Below are 5,663 nucleotides of genomic sequence, written 5' to 3'. Positions count from 1 at the left end.
ACACATGAAATACCGCTAATTCTATTTCATTTTCAAGTCTTAGCACTGAAAAACAACTGTTTCTTTTCTTACTTGGTGGGAATATGTTTATCTAAATTCATTTGAGGTTTTTACGTAGATCTATCTAGATTTGTTGGAGGTTTTTAAGTAGATCTGTCTAGATTATTTTGAGATTTTAAAGTATAACCAACATAGAAAACCAAATGTTAAAACTTTCTTCTATCCAAATATTTAGAAGCATAAAGTTGACTGTAATTAGGATCCTTCTCTGTGAATATATCATGAGTTGGTAAAAACCTTTGAATAGTTCATGAATCACCACCATAACTGTAGTTATTAATCACATGCTGTGCAGCAGGTGATTCTATTTTATTCTTCATGAACAAGAACCTGATTGTCCACATGTGAGGAACCAGAGACAGACTCACACACTCTGATGCTGCACTGATTAGGTCATCACTCATCACTCCAGTCCAGTTGATTCCAGTTCTGTGTTTACCACGGCTCAGTAAAGGGAGAGACCTGTGAGTCTGGGAGCAGCTGGGCAACCTGAAGTTCAGAGTTCATTTAATGATACACAACACACACATGCTAACTTGGACATAAATATGTACATTAGTACCGCCATTCAATCATTATTTAAAATTTTTTATTGTCATTGCTGTGCATTGCTTGTGGTACAAGTTTTCGCTCATTGCAGATACCATGTATTGAAATAAAAAAATATATTAATATTATGATTTGAAATTACTTTGACTCAATTGAAATGACTTATTTTCTTTCATCAGAACTTCAAATCTACCATAGAAAGGTGACCGGTTTTCTTTTCTCTCTTTGTTTTAAGCCAAACTAAAACAGGTGTTAACTAAAGTCTGTCAGCCTAAGGCTGGATCCCAGTGCACGCTACAGAATCCAAAGAGAGGTTCGGTTCTGATTGATGAGGTGAAGAACCAAAGCAATAATTGCATTACTGGATAAGTTATAGCTAAGGAGCTATATGGGTTTTGCTTTGTAATGGTAATTATTGATCAGAGTGTGGCGTTTTTAAAATGCTGTCAAAAGAATTTAAACTTGCAATTCAAGCTGGCCGAGAGTGTTGAGCTATGTGTAAAAGTTAGGAAACTTAAGGGTTTGTTTGATGCTTGAAGGTTTGATAATAATTTGGCTAGTGCTTGGTTGTCCTGTAGATCAAATCGCATGTTTTTCATATTTCATGATTGCAGGGTGTGAGACTGTGATAAATTAAATAGCTGTGTTTTGTTGCATTGATAAGGACATTTTCATTAGAAAGAGATTATTGATCAAAACCTGACGTTTTAATTTGAGATTTAAAACTGAAGTAACCATTTGTTGGAACAGTGAAGCTCTTCAGAAGTACGAGACCTCGAGATAATGTGGGTTTGATGGCCTATGTGGGAGGTTCTGTACCTCGAGATAATGCGGGTTTGAATGTGGGAAGTTCTGTACCTTGAGATAATGTGGGTTTGAAGGCCTATGTGGGAGGTTCTGTACCTTGAGATAACATGGGTTTGAAGGCCTATGTGGGAGGTTCTGTACCTTGAGATAACGTGGGTTTGGTGGCCTATGTGGGAGGTTCTGTACCTTGAGATAATGTGGGTTTGATGGCCTATGTGGGAGGTTCTGTACCTTGAGATAACGTGGGTTTGAATGTGGGAGGTTCTGTACCTTGAGATAATGTGGGTTTGAACGCCTACAGTATGTGGGAGGTTCTGTACCTTGAGATAACGTGGGTTTGAAGGCCTATGTGGGAGGTTCTGTACCTTGAGATAATGTGGGTTTGAAGGCCTACAGTATATGGGAGGTTCTGTACCTTGAGATAATGTGGGTTTGAAGGCCTTTGTGGGAGGTTCTGTACCTTGAGATAATGTGGGTTTAAAGGCCTATGTGGGAGGTTCTGTACCTTGAGATAACGTGGGTTTGAATGTGGGAGGTTCTGTACCTTGAGATAATGTGGGTTTGAAGGCCTTTGTGGGAGGTTCTGTACCTTGAGATAATGTGGGTTTAAAGGCCTATGTGGGAGGTTCTGTACCTTGAGATAACGTGGGTTTGTAACGTCTTTGTGGGAGGTTCTGTACCTTGAGATAACGTGGGTTTGAAGGCCTATGTGGGAGGTTCTGTACCTTGAGATAACGTGGGTTTTAATGTGGGAGGTTCTGTACCTTGAGATAATGTGGGTTTGAAGGCCTATGTGGGAGGTTCTGTACCTTGAGATAACGTGGGTTTGAATGTGGGAGGTTCTGTAGCTGAGTGAAGCTGGCCCCCCGTGTCATTCAACATATAAATATAGCACTGCTGTTCGTCTGTGCTGGTTTGTGCCGTAGAGATGATCGTTTGTGCTATTAAGGATTTGGAGTAATTCAAAATAACATTTTCTGGCCTGTGACGTCACTCAGCCCCCCCCCCCCCCCCCCCCCCCCCCCCCCCCCCCCCCCCCCCCGTCCACGTCCAAAACTCACCAAAATGGTCTCAATCGTTTGTGCTAAGTTTGTGCTGTTAGAAGAAACATTCGTGCTATTATGGATTTCATGCTTCAGACTCAAAAGGCCAGAAACAGTAGATGAGGCTGTAAAATGAGCCAGAGCAGCAGCCAACCACTGGACCACCTGGAGAGCAGTTCAGTTAGGGGCTTAGGCAAGGATGAAGATCAACCACTGGACCGCCTGGAGAGCAGTTCAGTTAAGGGCTTAGGCAAGGGCTCCAGCTGGATGCTGAGGATGAAGATCAACCACTGGACCACCTGGAGAGCAGTTCAGTTAGGGGCTTAGGCAAGGATGAAGATCAACCACTGGACCGCCTGGAGAGCAGTTCAGTTAAGGGCTTAGGCAAGGGCTCCAGCTGGATGCTGAGGATGAAGATCAACCACTGGACCACCTGGAGAGCAGTTCAGTTAGGGGCTTAGGCAAGGGCTTCAGCTGGATGCTGAGGATGAAGATGGTGCTGTTTATCATTACCCAAGTCAGGGAATCAAAGTGATGGAGCTGGAATCTATCTTTCCACCATAAATCAAAGTGATGTAACTGGAATCTATTGACAGACAAAGCAGAGGAAACTGCCTAGGCGACATCTATTTTTGCCACTTGTCACTCATACCACACCACACTTTTGACCAGCACTGGAAGGCTTTTTTGTGTAGGCAAGACATCCTTGTGAGGCAGTGTTTGAATAATTACATTTCAACCTCATGATGACATTCACATATCATGTTTGCGTGTGTGTGTGAGAGAGACTGTGTGTGAGACACTTTGTGCATACATGATGTGTATAGACAGTTCTGTGCAATAATGTGTTACACTGCTTTTGTTTGTGTGTCCATTTGAAAATATGTGATTCACCCCAACACATACAGTAAACACATACAGTATACACATGAACTAAATCAACATCCCCAACACATATACACATGAACACTAAATCAACACATACACACATGAACTCATACACTAAACACACACACACATGAACTCATACACTAAACACACACACACATGAACTCATACACTAAATCAACACATACACACATGAACACTAAATCAACACATATACACACATGAACTCATACACTAAATCAACACACACACATGAACTCATACACTAAATCAACACATATACACATGAACTCAAACACTAAACACACACACACATGAACTCATACACTAAATCAACACATACACACATGAACTCATACACTAAATCAACACTGTAGGTACACTGGAATTCGTCCATTGTGGTTGACTTTAATCAGTAACTTGTCTATGGGTTCCCCCGGAAACTACGTCAGGTTTTACCTGTCATAAAAATGTAACCTGATGCTTTTCTTAACCACGCCCACCTGAGCGTGGATAATAGCCGCATCTCCCCAGATGTGACTCTCTCTCTGTCGGCGCCCACCTGGCTAGGACCCCTCTCTCTCCCTCCGGGCATCGTCCGCGAGGAGCAAGCCTCTTGGACCTCCAACACCGCGTGAGCGCACCGTCAACCGGTGAAGAACCAACTCTCGTTGTTCTCACTTCTTACGGCCGACACACGCCTAAGATCTCTCAGTCAACGAACTGCTCAGTGAGACGAAGTAAAATTTAGCGAAAGCAGCTAACATTAGACCTGCTAGCTAACTCTACAGAAGGCAAACTGCAACGTTCTGAGCGATCAAATCCTCCGACCTAAACTGCAGTAAAACAGAGACATCACAGCAAGGACAACTTTCTCCAGCTACGGACGGCATCATCACTTCTGCTGTTTCAACATCGGACTCGCCAGTACGACCCTTTTCATAAAGGACTGGTAACTCTGACATTAACTGGGCATTTTAGCTATCCTAGCTATTCACAACCTGGCTAAGCATAAGACTGTTTACATGCCATTGTTCATGTGTTTCATATGTTTTGTTAATGAACGTAACTGTATATATATTTTCATTGGTAGTTGGCTTCGCCACACCATCTGGGTTATCGTTAGGATTGCTTCTCAGACACATCGAGTCTTGCATGCATCACTAACCATTTCCCTCTTTCCTAACATGGCATCTTAATCGCGCACGATTACACATACATTGGCCTTCACATAGCCTCACACGCGAAGAGAATACTCGAACTTCGCGCTGCATATAGGCTCGTCCTTGTTCACATCACATGTATGTTCGCGTGCGTGCACACACATGCACGCGGAACTACGGTGATCAGACAAAGGAACACACACACACATTCTTTCTGGCGCGCTCCTAACAGCGCAACCCTGAGCTCACAAGCTCACACACACACTCCCTCTCGATTACACATACACCTATTCCTTCAATTCATTGGTTAGTTACATTTAGCTAGATTACATATTGTGTGTTATTTTCTTATCATTGTGTAAATAAATACTTTGATTTATATACGCTGGTTTATTTAATGTTACACAAGAATGGACGTTGCCAACCTCTTCTATTCAGAATTCTAATGACCTTCAACTATACTATTAGTAAGGTAACTTTGGTTGTAGTTATTAATTTAATTATTAATCGGAGTTCCAAATTGATAGTATAATATATTTTATGAGACTGATATATTTAACGAGACTGATTTGTGGATTATCATTATTTTGACCACGTGGAGGACACTACACTTTGTGTGGCGCCCCCTAGGTGTTCAACTTAATTGATCTGCCTTTGTGTTGAATGGTTGATGCCTGTCCTATCGGGTGAGATTACCAACATATTGTTGCTGTTGCAAGGACAGCACCAGTGTGTCTTGGTGGCCCTCGCAAAGACGGTATCACAATTTACACACAATTGCACCCACATTCACCCGGCTCCTGCTCACAGGGTAAGTTACCTACATAGTCTGGTACTCCCATGTGAGGCTGGTACCAATTTCACCTACAACACACACACACATGAACACTAAATCAACACATACACACATGAACACTAAATCAACACACACACACATGAACTCATACACTAAATCAACACACAAACACATGAACTTATACACTAAATCAACACATATACACATGAACTCATACACTAAACACACACACACATGAACTCAAACACTAAACACATATACACACATGAACACTAAATCAACACATACACACATGAACACTAAATCAACACATATACACATGAACACTAAATCAACACACACACATGAACTCATACA

The sequence above is a fragment of the Clupea harengus genome, chromosome 11, assembly GCF_900700415.2.
Source record: "Clupea harengus chromosome 11, Ch_v2.0.2, whole genome shotgun sequence".
NCBI lineage: Eukaryota > Metazoa > Chordata > Actinopteri > Clupeiformes > Clupeidae > Clupea > Clupea harengus.
Note: the sequence above shows the minus strand (reverse complement) of the source record.